Source organism: Canis lupus, chromosome 2 (genome assembly GCF_011100685.1).
Source record: "Canis lupus familiaris isolate Mischka breed German Shepherd chromosome 2, alternate assembly UU_Cfam_GSD_1.0, whole genome shotgun sequence".
Classification (NCBI taxonomy): domain Eukaryota; kingdom Metazoa; phylum Chordata; class Mammalia; order Carnivora; family Canidae; genus Canis; species Canis lupus.
Window position 1 is genome coordinate 46,382,268 of NC_049223.1, and position 20,005 is coordinate 46,402,272.

Here is a 20,005-nt window from a genome sequence, read left to right on the forward strand (position 1 = left end):
AGGGAAAGTGCATGTGCATGGTAGCGCTTCACCAAGGAGCCTCAGTGTATGGAGGACTGCTTTCAGAACTCTGCCTTTTCTTTTTTTTTTTAAGAAAATAAATTGAGCCTTTTGAGAAAACTCGCCTGAAAGAGTATTATTTAACTCCTTAGAAAGTTCTAGGGATGTATACAATGGGATATTACTCAACCATCAAAAAGGTCAAATACCTACCATTTGCTTCAACATGGTTGAAACTGCAGGGTATTATGCTGAGTGAAATAAGTCAATTGGAGAAGGACAATCATCATACGGTTTCACTCATCTGTGGAATATAATAGTAAAAGGGACCATAAGGGAATGAGGGGAAACTGAGTGGGGAAAAATTAGAGAGGAAGATAAACCATGAGAGACTCCTAACTCTGGGAAACAAAGGGTTGCAGAAGAGGAGGAGGGTGAGGGGATGGGGTGACTGCATGATGGGCACTAAGGAGGGCACTTGGTGGGATAAGCACTGGGTGTTATCCTATATGTTGACAAATTGAATTTAAATTGGAAAAAAAATAAGAAAAAAGGAAGTTCTAGGGAAAAGGCAAAACAAAAATGTTCATGAAGAATGAACAAGAAGGATGAAGAACAACAAGGATGTTCATGAAGAATTCCATTTGCCTTTTGAGACATTTTTCACCCAATGTCACCCTCCCTCTGCATCTTGTCCCTCTCTTCCTTCTGGTGCACGCAGGTCTAGACAGATAAAGGCTCAGATCCATCTGTCTCTTCCTCCTCCTGAGAGGAACTGAGGCTTGAGGGAAGTGAAGGGAGCTGCCAAAGGTTGTACATAGTGCCCTAAAGCAACTCCAAATTTGTTAGTGGATCTCTATGTTCTACAACTGGAGTTTAGGACCAAAGTCTGAGATCTGGGAGTTGGGCCATAGTTACTGCCAGAAAACAAGATGGCATCCTTAAGGAAGAATAGGAGGGAAAGGTAAGACCAAAGTGAGGAGCTTGGGAAAACCTGCATTTAGAGGACACAGTAAGTCATCTCGGGGTCCCCAAATGTGGCCTAATGAAACGCCAGGTGATTACTTCCTAGAACTCATCCTATCAGGAGAAACATGAACATTCACGACTCCTGAGTCAGACCTGACTAAATAAGAAACCCATTCTTCATTTTTTCTTTCGCTCATTCAGCAAGTATGGATTAGATGTCATACATCAGAAACTACTCTAGATGCTGACAGTACATTAGTGTGCCAAAGTCCCTGTGTGCAGAGAATTTACAGAACTAGACACTATTTTTGTAATCTTGTAGTATCTGAAAACTCAGACTTCCTAGAGCAAATTATTTATTCCCTATGGACTTCACTTCCCCCATCTGTTAAATGGGAATATGAAAAAATCTCATCGTCCACATCCCATAGGATTGCAGTGAGAATGGAGGAACTATCACCTATTAGGTGCTCCATAGAGAGCTTCACATTCATCAGTAAATACTAATATGTAATTATGATTACACACCACCCTAAAACTAGAGTCACCATTCACTTATCCCTTGGAACTAAACCTGAATAATCCTGTCACCATATTCTCAATCTAGTCATTCAGAATCAACCCTCATGGTTTTTTGCTACGTTCTGCATTCAACCTTGTAACAGACTCAGTACTTTTATTCCCACTTCAAGTAATAATGGGATGTAGAATCATGGATTTTATATCCAAATTCTTTTTTTTAATATCCAAGTTCTTTATCTACTCTACACATAAAGTTCATAAGTAATTACTAAAATTTAAAAGGTCCATTCATGTGATGGAGCACCTAAAATTAACTCAGATATCACTGGAAGTGTGCTGGCTCTACTTTGGGAAACACTTGTCCATATGTTCAACTTTGCAGAGCTGATGTCAATATCTAAATTTGGTTTATTTAAATGAAACACATTTTGGAAAGCTCCAAAGTCTGCCATCCTCTCTGTCTCCGCTGCTGCTCTCGTAGGTCGGTCCCTCAGCATCTCTGCCCGGCAGTATCGTCACAGTCTCCCAGCTTCTGCCCTTGAAACCAGATCAGGTCTCACCAATGGATTCCCATGCCACTTGGCATAAGTGCAAAGACCCTACTGTGTCTGCAAAAACCGACGTGATCTGGCCTCTGCTTGTCTCCACACTGCATTCCCTACCACTCCTGTCACTGCAAGTGTGGCTGCAGCCACATTGAATATGATCCAGACACCCTGTGCGTCAGCTACTCCTCTGCTTGCAGTATTTTTTCCGGATCCTCGCAGTTCGCTCCCTTACTTCAGAGGCCTTCCCTCAATATCCACTCACTCCTCCATCGCTGTCTGTGTACTCACCTTATTTTCCCCATAACACTTATCACTACCAAACATCAAATGAGGCATTCATGCATTTGTTCACTGCCAAGCCCCAGTAGATTAAAAGCTTCAGGAGGGCCTGCATTTTGCAAACACTGTCCAACTACTCTATCAGTAATGCCTGAACTAGCATGGAAGCCACTCAACAAATATTTGTTGATTGAAGGCATGAGTGAATGACAGCAGGTGGATTAATGAGTATTCTCTGTAACATGGTCATCTGAGGTTCCTCTAGGACTTGAGGAGTGCAAAGTAAGAAATGCAAGCCTGAAGTTTAAGAAAGAAGGGGAAAAAGGGCAAAAACATGAGAAAGTTAAACTAAAAACCACAGAGACTCACCCACCAAAGTCCTCCAAACACTACTACTAGAGAATTAGCCCCAAAATGCAGAAATCAGTTGGAGAATCCGGGTCAGAGATGAATATGGATAGAACTGGAAAAGAACTAATTTCATTACATAAAAATCCGTGGTGCTTAATTTAGTTTAAAAAGGGGGAGGGGGAGTACGGAAGTCAATAAATAAAGTAAAATTTCTATTTTAGCCTTTAGTGACAAACTCTCCCTTTACTAAGGCTTAGAAACCAGTGGTGAATTTGGGTTTGTTTTTTTTTTTTTCAGCCTAGTCTGTAGAAATACTAATGAACAATAAAATTGCCAAAACAAGAAATGAACAAAAAAGATGAAATGACATCTTGTAAACTGAGGTCCCAATTCACGGCCTCCATGTATCTATACCATTTGACCCATAACTGTCCTTCACTCTGACCCTGAGTCCTACCATGACTTGCTCCAGGCAGTGGGATATTATTAAACATAACACACGCAGAGCATTGAAAAGCCCATGTGTGTTGCCATCCTAACTTCTTGCACAATGGGGGTTGACTACTTTTGGACCCCAGTCACTACACTGGGAACATGCCTAGACTAGTCTGTGGGATAGATGAGAGCACAGATGAGAAGCATGCTGAGTGATACAGAGTTTTCCCAGTCAAGGACATCTGAGATGGCCAACTAACCACTAATAAGCTAATTAATCCAAATCTGGGTTAGATAAGCAGAATGCCCCTAGCTAACCAGTGGATCCATGAAAATAATAAATACTTGCAATTTTAAGACACTATGTTTTGGAGTACTTTATTACACAGTCATAGCTAACTGCTACAACCTAAATAATTACCTTCCAAAAAAACCCAAGAGATTAAAAGTGGAGGTTGGGAGAGGGGTCTCCCTAAATTTAAATTCAAGGTCATGATTTTAAAATACTTTCTCTACACATCAACAGAATTAAAATGACAAGTTACCTAAGAAAAAAAAAAGAAGTCTTAATTTTCTGGTTAAAGTCTTTAAAGTCATCTGAAAACAATAGAATTATGAGGAAATATGTCCAATCTAATTGTGATTCAAAGCTGAACTATTGGTATCCCCCCTTAAATTATAAAAGTGGGTGATCTTTTACAAGGATAAATATGCCACGCCCAGTAGACTGTCAGTCTTCTTTGTGGGCTCCAATAAAAACAAAATGGGACCACATATGTTCGCTTCATCCTTCAGTAATTCTTCCCCAGCCTCATCACAGGGGACTTGTGATTTCCACAGCCCTGGAGCCTGCTTTCATTAAAGGAAACTATTCCTTCTTTTATCTTTAAAAAAATTAACCACGTTCCTGTCCATGTACCGAAGTCACTTAAAGAACAGTAGCTAGAATACACTAATTATAATGTGTTTCTATCAGACTTTTGTACCGACATAAGTGCTACCTTTTTCCCCTTTCAAGGTTATTTGTCTGCCTGTCTTCCCAGCATATTTCCCAGGAGGGAAATGCACTAAAGCATCAGCTGTCACATTACAGAAGTGAATAACAAAGCAGACACCCAAAGAACACACCCGCTCTTTGAAATGGTTTTCTCACCCAACCTCCTTCTCACTTACAGCCTCATACCCAGCCCAGGCAAAGTTTTAGTTCATGCCGAATACATTTTACGCTCTGTTCCATAAAAATATACATCTTTATATGAGAAAAAAAAATGGTCACGTTGAGAATATTATTAGAGAGAGAGTACTAAGTCCTCCTGTATGCTTCTTCTCATGTGCTCCTTCTATGAAGTGTCTTAGTTTCTTCCAAAATACCATAGATACAATACCATAGACTAAGAGGCTTAAACACAACAGAAATGTATTGCTCACAGTTCTGGAGGCTGGAAGTCTGAGATCAGGATGCTAGAATGGTCAGGCAAGGGCCTTCTTCCAGGATGCAGACTTTTCTTTGTATCCTCAAATGGTAGCAGGATCTGGAGAGCTCTTTAGGGTATCTTCTGTGAGGGCATTAACTCCATTCATTAGGGCTCTGTTTCAAGAGCTAATTACTGCAAAAGCCCCAAATCTTAATACTACCATATTGGTCATCAGGATTTTAACATATGGATTTGGGGAGGATCCAAACATTCAGCCTATAGCAAGTGGTAAGCAGAGCATGGATTCTTATCTCCCTTTCACAGGCAAGGAAACTGAGACTGGAGGCGGCAATGTGATTTCCTGAGGTTTCTCTTCTGTAAAGTGACTAAATTAGAATTCAAACCCAAGCTCAGAGTCCTTTCCTCTGCAGTATGATCTGGAATAATACAAGGCAGGAAAATTCAAAACATTTTCTTACAGAAAAGATAAAGATCAGAGCTATGTGTGTAAGATGAAGAGTAAAGGAAAGATAAGTACAGGTGGGAGACAAGACAATGAGGCATTTATATTTTCGTTGGACAATTGTGCAAGAAAAGCAGCCACTACCTGGAAACATTTCAACAATATTCTATAGACCACAACAGAAAGCTACATAATTTTACATCACGTTATTTACTGACAACAGGAGAAAAATAAAGAACAAAGTGAAGATTCCCATACAACTTTGCCTGGCAATCACACTTTCACCTCCTATTAATGCTCTAAATGTGCTATTGTGGGTTGTTTCTTTTTTATCCAACATAGGCTACTGCAGTTCATTCTTGTTTATCCAGAATATATTTAGGAGAAACAGTATTACAGGTAATTGAATATGCAGGTTAACAGAGACAGCATAGTAACATCTCATTTATTTTATACTCTCCCCAAAACTTTAATGCTCTAGAACAGGATTTAGCAACCCTTTTTTCTGTAAAAGGTCAGGTAGTGAATAGTTGAGCCTTCAGAGGCCATAGAGTCACCGTGGCAACTACCAAACTCTACCCCTGTGGTGCAAAAGCAGAAGACAATATATAAACTAGAGTGTGGCTGTGCTCCAATAAAACTTTATTTTAAAAAATCTAATATGGCCCACAGGCAGTACTTTACCAATCGCTGCTCTAAAACATAATCAAAAGGAAAAAAATGAACTCATGTCCTTATTTACTCTCCAGGGAGAACTAACACCCTAAGTGAAAGCCCATCTCCCATCTCATACACAATTTTTAAAAACCGGGCTATTTTTTGCTTATAATCTATAGCAAAAGAGAACTAGAAATTTCAAACCAGTGGTGCTAGCAAAGGCTAATTAATAGAGGGAAGTCCAAAAGCCTCTGGAACAGAAAGAGAGGAATGAAACAGCAGAGCGGACTGGACTAGCTAGGTTAGGGGCAAAACACTTTCCCTAAAACCCTTAATATCATTTTAATCATTTCAAGATCCTTTGACTCAGTATCCCTTACTTATGGCAAAGTTTCATTTCTGATGGTCATCATGATGATTCTGAATCCTAATGATGACTCTGAATCGCCAAAGGAAAAAATTCCACTTAATCACTTTAAGACCAAAGAAACACAGAGACATATGGGATCCCTTTAGAAAGACCCATCAAAATTGGCTATTAGAAGTTTAAAAACTGGATAAACAGTTATCTAGAATATTTATTTCATGAAACAATCAATTCCCCCCGATAATAATAAAAGGAAGACAAACATTTATAAAGCACTTACTACAAGTCATGCATCATTCCAATTGTTTTATGTATATTAATGTACTTAATGTACACAACAACCCAACCAGGCAGGTGCTATTACTACCCCATTTTTCAGATAAGGAAATTGAGGTACAGGCAGATCAACACAAGTAACACAGCTACAAAGTGTCCCAGAGAAGATCTGAACCCAGGCCGTCTGGCTCCAGACACTAGCTCCTTCTAAATTACTACACTATGCCAAGCCATTACTTTATAATCATATGGGGTGCCTTATTTCAAAGACCAGGAATATGATAAGATACATGTAAAATCTTTACCAAATATAGTATGATCTTCAGAATATAGTTTTAGTATATGTGCTGCCAAGCCAAGCACTGATCTTCAGAATTCAACGATTGAGATATGTCAGTGTTTTTCAATGCCTCGAAGTAAAAACTCTTTTTTTTTTTTCGAAGTAAAAACTCTTAAGTGTCTATTCTTTTTGTTCATTTCCGCCAAAATAAAAAGGGTGTTTGGATATTAGATTGAGGAGATTTTGTTCTTTTTTTCAATGTTGCATTTAAAGTTGTTTTTGGAATGAGACAGAACAATAAATAAGTAAATGGAATTATGGAAAAATTCTTTTTTCAGGACTCCTAGTTCAATCAGATAAATATGAAGATCTGAAATAATTTAGTCCTTCTATTTCTTAGGTCAAGATGTGAAGATTAAAACAGGTTTTTATTTGTCATCTTTATTTCTCAAATAGCTAAACTGTAAATTTGTTTTATATGGAAGGAAAGTCATTGGGTTGTTAAAATAACTGAGGTTACTACTGGCTTATCACCCAACAAAAATATTTGACCCTAATATATCCAGAGTAAAGGACTAAAATCAGCTTATGATGTTCTATTAAAAGAAAATTCAAAGTTTATGGAAAGGTTTTTTTCAATAGCAATGACCTGAAAAATATTTCTGGTTACTAAATGGGCATCTGTGTTTTTTATTTGTGCCATAAATATTTTTGTTAATTTCTGGAAGTTCCAGAGTAGAGAGAAATCATTTAGCCTCTAGAAAACAAAGAGTTCTACAAACCAAGCCTATATTAGTTCCACCATTTGCTCAACTCCATGTAACAAAAGGTCTCCAAAAGCTATGCACTCTCTTCACAGTCCTTTTGCTCAATAACAAGTTAACATTTACTGTACAACTTATAAAATACTCAAGGAACTGGAAAGAATGGAAAAGTTTTGATCAGGCATTTTCTCTTTCTCCTTGTTGTTAGTTTTTCATCTTCTTCCCACTCTTTTCTAAAACTACAAAGTAAGGGATTCAAATACTTGACCCAGAAGAAGATGCTTTAGGTATGTAAGAAAAACATCCATTGCCCCTTTTTTCACTATAAAATTAAATAATTAAGTCAACAATATTTATAATCATAATTTTCATAAAACTATGTTTTAATCATGAACATAAGAGATTAAGAATCTAAAACTAGTCATATTCCTAATTTCTTCTAGATGGTAAAGATTATATTTTTTAAATTTAACTTTTGGTTAGTGGCTACAAGGGCTAGATTCTATGTGAACATATTAGACAATAGAAAGGAAAGCAAACAGAGGGAAGGGAAGAAAAGGGATAAAATGGAAACAAGAAAGAAAAAAAGAAGAAAAGTATGGTAGAAATCAGTTGGCTGATCACCAAACCAGCTTTCTATTTTTTTGTGGACAGAAATAGGACTGCACTCTCTAGCCAGGTGATGCCGTGTGACCAAAGTCTGGCCACAACAACGTGGGCAATGCTTTGTGAGTCTACCCCTCTGCCACAGCACAAGAAACTGGTGGTAATGAAAGCAGGGCTCTGAGAACACCACTCGAGTGAGAGGAATGTGCCCATCAAGAATACCCATTTTACCAAGTTGGTGCAGCTAATTTGGTAACAGTGAGCTCACGCAGCTAACTCCAGAAACAGTATGGAGTTCCCAAAAAAAGTTAAAAACAAAGCTACCGTATGATCCTGCAGTTCCACGTCTGAGGATATCCCCCAAAAGAAAGAACAGCAGGATGTTGAAGAAATAATTGTGCTCCCATGTTCATAGCAGCATTACTCATACAAGCCAAGACACGGAAACAACCTACACATTCTGGGTGGATGAATGGATAAAGAATGGGATATATAAATATATACTGGAATATTACTCATCCATAAAAAAAAAAAGAAGGAAATTTTGCCTGTAGTGACAACACAGATGAAACCTGAGGGCATTCTGCTAAGCCAAATGAGGCAGACAGGAAAAATCAAATACTATATGATCCCACTTACATGTGCAAATCACCAATGCTGAACTCATAGAAATACAGTAGAATGCTGGTTGCCAGGGGCCAAGGGGTGGGAGGGAAAGGAAAGATATTGGTCAAAGAGTATAAACTTCCAGTTGTAACATGAATAAGTTACAGGGATCTAAAGTAGACCATAGCAATCATAGTTAATGATACTGTATTACATTCTTGAAATTTGCTAAGAGCATAAATCTTAACTATTCTCAACCACAAAAAAAAAAAAAATGTCACATGATGTAAACGTTAATACAAGGGCAGCAATCATTTTGCCACCTGTAAGTGTATCAGATAAACGTGTTGTACAGTATCACACGTCACTTATATTCCAACAAAGCCAGGGAGGGGATAAAAGAAGTCAAAAAACATTCTTTCATTATTACTTACATTATTAAAGCGTATGCTTATCCAGTCACCAAAAGCACAGGAAAGTCAAGACAATGATCCCAGCTAACAGTTTGCAAAGTACACTACCAATGAAATTCCTTCATTTCTAGGAAGTTCTCTAGTGGAATGCTGGGCAGGGAGCATGGGATAAGGGTGGGAGAAGACCCACTTCCATTCCTACTTGTTTCACTTACTGTGCTCTCTGTTCAATCTCCTCGAAAGCAAGAAAAAGATTTTATAGGTAATAGAGGTGCTTCAGGCTTCGTGATATTAAGAGCTAGGAAATAATCAAACACACCTCAACAGGGAGCTCACGCAGCTGACATGCAGGACACAGCTGTGGCCAACACCCCAAAAAGCAAGATCACCTTCCAAGGTAGAACTGTTTAAAAAAAAATCTGGGGTTTCAAACTGCCATCTGACTGTTCAGAATCATTCAGAAAGTCATTCTGACCATTCATTTTATTCCCGGGATAAGCAACACTTTAAGACCTACACGATCATTCCATTACTTCAATTTAATAAAGCGAGTCAAGGCAGGAATAAAAAGTCCCAGACTATCTGTCAGTCTGAATTTCCTAACTCACTTTTTCCTATGAGGAAACTACATCCCCTAGAACTTCATCATTAGCAATTCTAAGTGTACAGCGGGAAGGCTTGCTTCTCTCTCCTGGCTTAGTGCTGTATCTAGTGGAAGGAAAATCAGCACGCAAGCTCAAGCAACGAGAAAACCCATCCTGGCTGAGGCAAGCAGACACAGCTTAGAGAAAAGTCATCAAACAAATCAGTAAGAAAATCTGTCTGATGTTTTCCTTTTTTAAAAAATTGGTAATGTATACTTTTATTAATACGCTGACAACAATCGGTATCTTAAGCAACATTCTTATGTCGCTTAGAAGTTTACTGAAGATGTTCTCGCATCCAATGCCACGTCTGCCTGTCACCGCAACCCTTCTGGTATTTTTAAGACTCAGCTGACAGATAAGGACTGAGGCTCCCACAGCCTTTGTAACATTTCAAGGTTAAACAGTGAAGACTTTCCCAGCTTTAAAAAGTATTTCTCCAGCAGGCTGCATGACACAGGATAATACACGAAGAACTAAAACATTCTTCCACAAACACTTTTTCATCGTGCCGCTGATACTCACCACTACTGTAAAACACCAGGACGTACGTCATCGTTTTCATTTTACAGACATATAGATGGAGGCTTAGAAAAATTTAATGACCTGAGCATGAGCTCACCGACTGCGAGATTATCTCACCAAAGCCATTCGACCTCTCTTGAAATTGGGGGGACACATTCTTGCTAGTGACCCATGCAATGGGAAATTACATCACCTGCACACATTTTATCAGTGGAAATAACTGCTTCTAAAGGAAGGCTCCTCCTCTACCAATGGGTAGAGTTGAGCTCCAGGAGTGTTGTGCAGATCTAAGGCATTTAACTGTTTGTGGTGTGTCTGATGCAAGGGGGGCTGGGTCGGGGGGGGGGGGGCGGCGGTGCATTTGTTTTGCTCTGCTTCCTTTAAAATATAATCAAAGTGGCACTGCAACTCTTCAGAAAATGCCAATGAGGAATCATTAAATTCTTGGGCAAAATTAAGCAATGAGATTAGTCCTATATATACCGACTGGGGGAAAAAATGTCTTCGAGAATTTTCAGTTGTTCCAAAAGCAAAAATTCACCAAACGTGATGCTGGAGGATGTAATTCAATCAAGAAATTTTGTTTCAATTTGGATTTATGTCATTGCTTTAGTAGGTAGTGTTAATAGTTTCCAAGCGCCAGTGTTTATTCATGAACACTTTGCAAATCATAACGTAATGCATTCCTTTTTGGATACATCTTTTGTCAAATCCATCTGTCTATGGCAGATATGCAAAGTTTCACAGAGCCTTATCTGTAAAAGAACTTCCACGGTCAGACAAAAATGGCTTTAGAAAATTAAGAGGAGTGAAGACAAGGATAGGCTACTGTTGTACTGGGGATATGTCCTTTTTTCTCAACGCCTTGTTCACAGCCCTGTGTCCACTGGGCACCTGGCAACCTTCTACTCTCACTTTTCTTAATATCTGACCCTCTCCCAAGAGGGAGATGGGAGCCTGGCATCTCCGGAAGAGCCAAAGAGATGAGAAGTCCTCCAGAAAGTACCAATGCAAGATGTCAATTCTCCTAGTAGACACACAGCACTAGTTCCCTGAGCCCTCAACACGCGCTCTAAATACCTTCTGAACTGCAAAGGTAGCTTATTCAAGATGGATAATTAAGCATCCATTTTTATTTGATTCATCTTAAGAGCCTGAGCAGGTTAATATAAAGAATGAAGGCAAGGAAAGATGGGAGGGACCCTACCACAAGAAGGGGCGTCAGTTTGGAAGGTCAGACAAACCAGCTTCCACCTCCACTACTTTGTAGTCTGGATGGGACCCAAACCACCCTGAGGGATGAGATTACATTCTTTTAATAGATGCATCACTTTCTTCTACTAATACAGTTGGCTAGGAATTTAGAACAACGAGCGAATCAACTATTAGTATTAGTGTCTATGGCTGTGGAAACTCAATAAATGAACTTGCTATTCCAACTCAATAAAGAAACTCATACTGTGTCTTCATAATGTAAATGTCTTTCTCAAAGAATATATTAGAACTGCTTTTACTTAAAACTGTTTTACATACATACATTTGGTTGATACAAAAAAGGAAACTAGGTTGATAATTTTTCTTTCCTTCTACGAGCCTCACCCACCGGTGTGACCTCAGAGCTTAAATTGCAGCAGGTGAAAATATTTTTAACAAAATTCTGTGTCTCCAGTATGGTCTAAACATATTATTTTTGCAAAAAACACAACTAATATTCCTCCCTTACCAGCTAACCCATGTCAGTCATTTAAATAGCTACAACCAAAAATAAATTGCTCTTGAGCATACAAATAATATTTTTATAGGAATTGGCAAGTTATTACTACAGCAATTTTAAGGGTTTTTTTTGCCACAAGAATCCATGATTTTTAAAAAGTGTTCAAATTTGAGGTTTATACATATGACAAATATCCACATTTGTATCTGTAAGTCTAAAGAGGGAAAAATTAGTCAAAAAAACAAACTAGAAAACAAACCCCAAATGATCAATTACCGAGTTTTGCGCTATATTGAGAAAAAGTATAAAAACTATTGGAAAGGAAGAAAAATTATGTCGAAGTACTAACTTCATAGGCAAAAGCCCTTTTTAAGGAAAGGCTGGGAAAATCAGTAATGATTTCAAAGTAAAAAGTAAACTACCTATACCAACCGGTCTATACTCAGCACTAACTCCAGGTTAACTACCGAGTATTATTAACTCAGTATTAACTACAGAGCGTGCTATGAAAAGTAACACAGTGCTGATGTTTTCTAGTTTCTCATTTCAATCCGCTCCAGGTTTACCTTAAACCTTGTCAGCAAGAGTCACCCTTGCCCCCCCCAACCCTGCTACCCCACCCACCCATCCCCCACCTCCCATCCACCCCCCCCCACCCCCCCCCCCTGCAATTATACAAACCTAACAAAGGCTTCCCTGGGATAACTTGATCTGCTTCAACCACAAATTCCAATCCACATACTTTCTTCTGTTATGGTTATGTCTGTGTGTATTTAATGTACTTGTGTTAAGGCTTTTAAAAACAAGCCAGTGATTTCTCATTCCCCTCTCCACCACAGAAACAGCACCACTGAGGAGCTTTTCTGTCCATGTAAAAAATGTTCTAGTTACCCACAGATTAGTCTTAAATCAGCTTCAGAGGACAGTGAAGCAAGCTCGTACAGCCACAATGGTACACTGCTCCTTCCTCTGTGCTCGGACTGCTGGGTCCCCAAGGGGCTGGGTCCCCAAGGGGCTGCTCCCTCGCGGTTTTGGACAAAGTGGGGGCGGGAAACCTTGCAACTTGCAGGACTCCAGCAGTTTCCTCTCAGCCGGGGCTTTGACACCAGGAGCCTGTCTTAACCTGCTCCTGTTGGACCTTTATCACCTCACTGACCCCATAAAGCCAACAGGGCTGGCAAATGCACTCAACAGCCTCCCAGAAACAGCAGCTTGCCCGTGACCCCGTGGCACCAAGCTCCAATAACCCTGCCGGGCCTTCCAAGCAAGCTTCAAGAGTCGTTGCCCTGAACTTGATACATAGAGCACAGCACCTCGAAAATGAATCATCTGTTAAGTCAGTATTTTCTAATTGCAATCACTCTCCCTCTCAAGGCATGTAATTAATTTACTGAGGTGTTTTTTTTTTTTTTTAAAAAAAAAAAAGAGAGAGAGAGAGAGAGAGAGTCAGGATTACTCACACAGTCTTGAAGATGCAATGCCAGCTATTTAGGACAGACACATCCAAGGCCGTGTGAGAACTCAGTTAGGACTACATATGCGTTAACGCAGGAACTGGCAGGCCTCTGGGCTACGGCAACTATAGGACTCGTGCTTCTTGTACACGGGGCTATAATTTATGAAACGGAGCCCCAGATCCAGCCAATCATTTAGCTCCTCATAACAAGTCTGACTGGCTCTGGAAAGCTGAAAGGGCTGCGCTAGAGCAACAAGGATGAGATAGTCCACACAATCGTCGGCTTCTCCGGAATCACTTGGCCCTGCGAGGCCAGAGAAAAATCACAGCTTCGCTGTCACAGGGAAGGAGGGCAGATGACCCGGAAAAACGTGACTGGATCTGGAGCGAGAGCTTTCTCGTCTGGCTTGGCAATCCCACCCGTGCCTGCCTCAGAAGACGAAGCTGCACCCCCGCCCCCCCTGCCCAGAAATCTAAAGGACAGCTACGGCAGCAAAACCTGAGGTAACTTCCCCTTTTGATTTTTAGGAGGAGGAATGCGGAGTCAAAATTATATACATGAAGTCACTTGGGCAACAAGGGGTGCTCCATTGCATTCCCCCTTTGTCCACTCCCTGTATGATCATTTGCTGCTAAGCATGCATAGGGGAGGCTCCATGTACCTGAAACGCACTTGAAACCACAATGCTCTTTTGTGGAGGGAGAGAGATCATTTTCCAGAACAGTTTTAGAGCTACCTTTTCACACGGGCAGCTCTCACCACCCCCACCCCCACCCCCAAACAAAAATAAAGGATGCTGAGGCAGGGAGTAGAGGACAGGCATTTCCTGACCACCATAAAATGCCTTTCATGTCTCAGAGGAAATAAGTAGGCTCAGAGAGGAAAATTGGGAAGCTAGGTTACTGCTCAGCTCCTCTGGCCCTTGGCACTGAGGCCACATGAGAATGTACCAGAATGTAGGGCGGTGGGACTGAGGGGGCCAGGAATGGCATGGAAGAGAGCTGACAGGCCTCCCGGGGGCCCTGTTGTTCCCTCGGTGATGCTCTCCTTAGCACCTCTTACATTTTGAGGTGTTAATCAGAGCAACTACTTGTTATACTGAACTTCTACAGGTGCAGTCATCAAAGGATCTGTGGGAAACATTTCTGAAGTGACTAAAATAGAAAAGGAGAAAAAAAAGAGGAAGAATTGACATTCCACATAATCCAAACACCACACCCTGAGATACTTGACATATTTTACCTAATGACAAATGCTTCCGAATCTTCAGCACCTCACGTGTCTTCAGCAAATTGTGTTTCAAGTATACCATCAGCAACAACAACTAAAGCTTTGTAACACACTTTTAAAAAACAAACTCAATCGTTAGGCTCTCCAAGCGACAACAGAATCTTTACAATATTCAAATCATGTCAGCCTTACGTGTTCCCAGAGGGAGACGTGGGGAAGGGAGACTCACTTTGTTTAGTGATAAAAATATAAACAGCAGGAACAGAAGAGATGTTTATGCACTTTTTTGTTTGGTGCAGGTTATTGGCTGAATTCAACGTGAGATTTGATGCCAAGAAGGAAAGCATACCAGTACACAGAAAACAGAAAAAGTCTTCCATTGGCAATTCCCACCCCCAAGGTTTGGTCTTTGAATTTTCCGATTTGTGACTAGCCAGGGAAGAAAATTTCTCCTCTGTGCAAATTTTTTTTTTTTAATTGAACTTTGTTTATTTGACAGCACTGTTGCCTGCCATGACTAGGGGAGAACCGAAATTTCTCAGGAAGTGTATTTGCCGAACCTGTTGTTCCCTTTACTGCAAGGTAACATGGGTTGCCTAGCCTAACGTGGCAAGCAGGCCCTTAAGTTAATATGGTCACTGAATCCTCACCACACAGAACACCCTTTATAAATTTCCATGAAAATCCCCTCCAAACCCCACATCCAGATCTCCATTTGTCAACAGATAAGGCCAGGAATACAAATAAACTGAGGCCCCTACGTCATTTCACACGTATTCATCCATAGGGAGACTTCACCTCCAGCAACTTTGAACACACCCCCTTCACCACCCAACACAGTGGCCAACAAACACCCAGCAAGTCCCTGAGCTGGAGGCTTTCACAGCTTCTGTACATTCTCTGTGTCAACAGATTCCTAAGTTACTGACTGACCCCCCAGCTCCCTGCCCCTTACAAACACTAAGCATTCTGTTTGACTCAACTTCAAGGTGTTTATCTGTTAATAGGTAATATTCGCCCCCCCAAAAAAACTCATGATGAGGCTTTCTGCAAGACCAGCACTGCCATCCCCTCCCAAACCTTTAATAAACTGTGGTAGCCCAAAACACGTCACTTCTACTTGGCAACGTTGGGGGGATTTAGATACTTACTAGCTGCAGACATCACATAGCAGAGAAACTCTTACGCTGTAACAAAGCATGCAAACTATGCTTCTCAATCATCAGGGTTCCTATCAGTAGGTTCTGGCTAGGGACACTATCTTCTGTTATCATCTCCAATTAGTGGTGGCTAGGCCATCAGGCACTGTCTAAGAAGTCCATGTTACACAAGGGTCCCCCAAACAGCTGAATTCAGTTCTTCCTCATTTCCTTGATCACAGCCTCAGAGACAAGAATTAAGATGATCCCGATAAAAGAAAAAAATAGCTCAGGAATGCAAACCTTTTTCTGACCCGAGAACTGTCAGCAAATCTCTAATATCAGAACAGCTATGGTTGACTGAGAAGCATCCCTCAACCTGGGCCAAGAACCATTTCTACTTCCATAAGCTAATTTGTCTGGCCCCGTGGTTTATGTGGCCAAAGGAGTCACTCATGAGCTAACTCTAAGAAACACTCAGATCCACCGTGTTAGTATATCAAACCAGTTCAGAGTGACAGGGTATTAACCCACTCCAGGTCATGTGGATAAAAAAAGCTCTGTTCTTTTCACAGTGTCGGACTCCACCTCAAGCTACCTGAGATCTTGGGACCAGTTTGCTTGCTGATAGGCAACTGCCAATACTTCACACGCTGACACTTTAGGGCCCGCATCTTGGGATGTCAACTCAAAGGGAAATGGTTGCTTAGAAAAGTGGCTGCAAAAGGCTTGTCCCACTTTAACAAAGCCAAAAATAAAATTTATATTTAAAAATAAAATAAAATAAGATTTACATTTAAATAAAAGGGCAGGGGTACTAGAAACCTAAGTTTGTGGTTATCACAGAATGAAGTTCATGTTCTTGGTTCAAACAACATTAACACTTTATCTGGGCACATAGATCTCAAATTCAAATTTGCTCTTGGCACATGGGAATTTTTGGTTAGTGGCTTTTGTTGTTGTTTTAAAAGACAGGATGGAGCCTACATCTTCTTTTAAGATTTTATTTATTTATTCATGAGAGACAGAGAGAGAGGCAGAGACATAGGCAGAGGGAAAGAAGCAGGTTCCCCACGGGGAGCCTGATGCAGGACTCGATCCCAGAACCCCAGGATCACAACTGGAGCCGAAGGCAGATGCTCAACCACTGAGCCACTCAGATGCCCTGGAGCCTACATTTTGGGGGTTTTTAAATTCATCTTCTCAGAACACGAATGTATGGGCACATATACATAAGATACATGACAAGATTCTAAAAACATATTACACTTCAAAGTAACATAAGCCAACAACTTTGCACTCCTACATGCTCAAAATCCATCTTCTAGGTAACAATATCTCAAAAGAAGGGTCAATTTTTCTATGGTCGAAGTTTCTCAAACTCCACACGATACGACATATACAAAAAGAATGGCAATTGCTTACATTTAGTAAGAGGAAAATGTGCATTCCTAATATGTGATACTAAAATCACCTCCTTGTTTCAGGCTATGTGTGAGTATTGTTAACATGGAGGGTCACAGCACAGACTCTGAGCCGGGCCGCTTGGTTTCAAATACCAGTTCTGACCCTTAACTGGGACCCTGGGCAAGTTACCTAACCGAGGTGTATGTCTCGGTTTCCTCAGATGTAAAATGGTACCACACACAGTCACTACCTCCTGGGGCTGGGATGAAGATTCAACAGACAATGCATGCTGAGAACCAAGCCTCTTACACGGTGAGTGTTCATTACAATAAATGTACACAATAGCCGACGTGGGGTGGATTACTCAACAGCTAGATATGCTGAAATATATCTCCTAACATCACATAGCTCGTTACAGGTAATATTTATAAATAAGATTTTTGTCTTCAGGCCTGCGAGATAACAACTCAAGGGGCCATGTCAGTCGCTGCAACTGTCAGTGTTTTGCCTGGTGACCACCTGACCCTTTCAACCTGGCCCTGCCTTCAGATTGTCACGCCAGGACGCTAACCTAAGAAATGACACAGAAAGGAGTAACTGTAGCAGACATGATTCATAGGAGAGTTGGTACAAAGTTCAGGCTAGTTTAAAGATTCCCACATGAAGGCAAAAATATAATGGAAGCCATTAATCTTCAGTCATGGTACCTTAACAAAAAAGATATGAAGGAAGGAAAAAAGAGAGTTACCTATCACGAACAGCTGTGCTGATTATCCTACTACATGAACCATGGCTAGGATTCATGCTGACTTCTCAGCTTAAATATGAGAGAGCATTGAAGCTAATTATCTCCTTTCCTGCCTGCGATGGGAGATTTCTCAGAGCAGGAGGATATTAACTGTGAGTTCAACATGCTCGTGAAGAAGGTGCAGAGGGGAAAAAAAAAAAACAGAGTTGACTTGGTGAGGAAGAGTCACCCTAGGGAAGGACTGTGTACCTTTAAACTCAATGATTCATTCATTCATGCATGCATGAGTGGTCTTGCCCCTTACCCCCTCTCACTGCCATATAACCATACTACCACCACCACCACCACCAGCTACATCTAACCACTTACAGTTCCAGAGGGAGCACATACTGTACCCCTCCATCTGCGTGCCCTTCCCCTCACACCCCCACCTCCTTTCCTGAGAGCCTCTTTCTACCCATCTCCTCTCCACGGGAGGTGGTTATTGCCTATTGAGTATATTAATTGATCAGTACCACTAACCACATGAATTAGCACTAAAGGACCAAGAAGCAGTAGAGAAGCTGGGGAACATTTTCATTTTAACATAAATTGCTCTAAGAATGAAATTTGGGGCACTTTATGCAAAATCCAAAATGAAATCAAGTACTGAGGCTTAATAGGCCCACAACTTCTTTGGTGACATTAGAGAATCATCTCCAGTCCTTCCTAACAAGTTGATAAACTCAGAGAGGGTGCCTGGGTGGCTCAGTCAACTGAGTGTCCACTCTGAGTTGCAGCCCGGGGCATGATCTCAGGGTGGTGAGATGGAGCCCCCCTCATCAGGCTCTGAGTTCAACAGGGTGTTTGCTTAAAATTCTCTCCCTTTGTCCCCACCCCCCCACTTGCACTTGTGTGTGTGCTCTCTCTCTCTCAAATAAATAAATCAAAAGAAACAAACAAACTCAAAGAAGCTCCCGTGGTTGCTAGAAATGACTGCGTTAAGTGAAAGCTTTGTGTAGTAGCTGAAGTTGAATGAGCTAAGTCTCAATTATTCTAATTATTTGTTCCTGGCAGAGGACTATAAAGTCCAGGGGTCTCAGAATCAGAGGTGGGGGGATCACCTCCCCCTGCCCCCTCTGCTGATTTAGCTACAGAGTCAGACATGAAGTCTCTCCCTAGGCCCACTTGTGCTCTGAGGCCTTGTCACATGGGGCATTGCTGCAGTTCAGGCTGGTGACCGAAGGGACAAGTCACTAGACATTCAACAAAGAAAAGGAGGATGGGAGGGGCTAAAGAATCGTAGCAAATGGTGTGCTGGAGGGTAGCCTCCAGGATCATGACGCAGGTCCAGTTTGTCTCTAGGCCCTCTCCCACTTCATCTCCATCCCCTCCTTCCCACCAAGAAACGTTTGCCTAATCTCCCTGGCTCCCTCCACCAAAGTGGCCCACAAAGGAACCTGACCTCCTCTGCTCCCATCAAAAAAATTGTGTTGTGTGCCAACCTCAGAGCAGCCAGAGTAAAACAGTTGGTGCCAGTATGGTTAAATGTTTCTTCTATCTTCCAAGTGGCACTCTGTTTTAGTAAGGGCTTTCTAGAAATAAAGCTGAGAACCCAAGAAACGCCATTGGACATTTCGGGCCCCTTGGAGCAAGACAGTAAAGGCATGTAGGAGGCAGACAGGGCTTTCTGGGCCCTGGGAACCCCACGAGCGCATCCAATGCCTTCTCCTCTCAAGAGTGGCCAGCCCTACATGCAGCGATCTGGGCCAAGGGGAATGCCAAGTTTTCACTCCTCCATGCAATGCCACCACTTGGCATTGGAGACTGCACAATCTGCCCAGCCACTCATGCCAGCCCTGCCTCTAAGGTCTCTGAGCCTTCCCTCACTATATCCAGAGCACAGGCCACCATCCACTCAGAAAGGACTTCTCACTTACTTAACCTTCCCAAAATAGAGGTAAATAATCAGTGTGTCAAAAGGAGTTTGGCTCCGGAGACATCTTTGTGATCACCAGAAACTAAAAGAGGCATAGGCTGCTCCATGTCTCCCAGTCCAGAAAAAAAAAATTTCTCTTTTTGGCCGTAAGAACTTAAGCACAGAAATCAGGGTGCAGACTGGAAGAAGAGCAGACTGCACTTGAGTCCCATGTGCATTATAAAATAATTCAGTGGCTCACGAATTTCATGTGCTCGGGATTATAGAAGGTG

At 41.3% G+C, this 20,005-nt stretch overlaps 1 protein-coding gene and 1 long non-coding RNA gene across 9 annotated transcripts in view; one reads left to right on the forward strand and one right to left on the reverse strand.

Annotated features, from left to right (window-relative positions):
• Nucleotides 1–20,005, reverse strand: part of PDE4D (phosphodiesterase 4D) — a 1,400,346-nt gene that overhangs the window by 1,350,960 nt on the left and 29,381 nt on the right. For 2 of the 8 annotated variants that reach the window (XM_038530656.1, XM_038530655.1), the window contains exon 1: nucleotides 13,295–13,415. The exons of the other annotated variants lie outside the window; for them this stretch is intronic. The gene's annotated coding sequence lies outside the window, so the exon portion shown is untranslated. Of the gene's footprint in view, nucleotides 1–13,294; nucleotides 13,416–20,005 lie in introns of those variants that run through there. 8 annotated transcript variants of the gene reach the window in all.
• LOC102156458 lies at nucleotides 13,304–16,466 on the forward strand. Its single transcript, XR_005355547.1, has 4 exons — nucleotides 13,304–13,794; nucleotides 14,821–14,921; nucleotides 15,021–15,103; nucleotides 16,236–16,466. It is a non-coding gene; the product is annotated as an uncharacterized LOC102156458 (long non-coding RNA).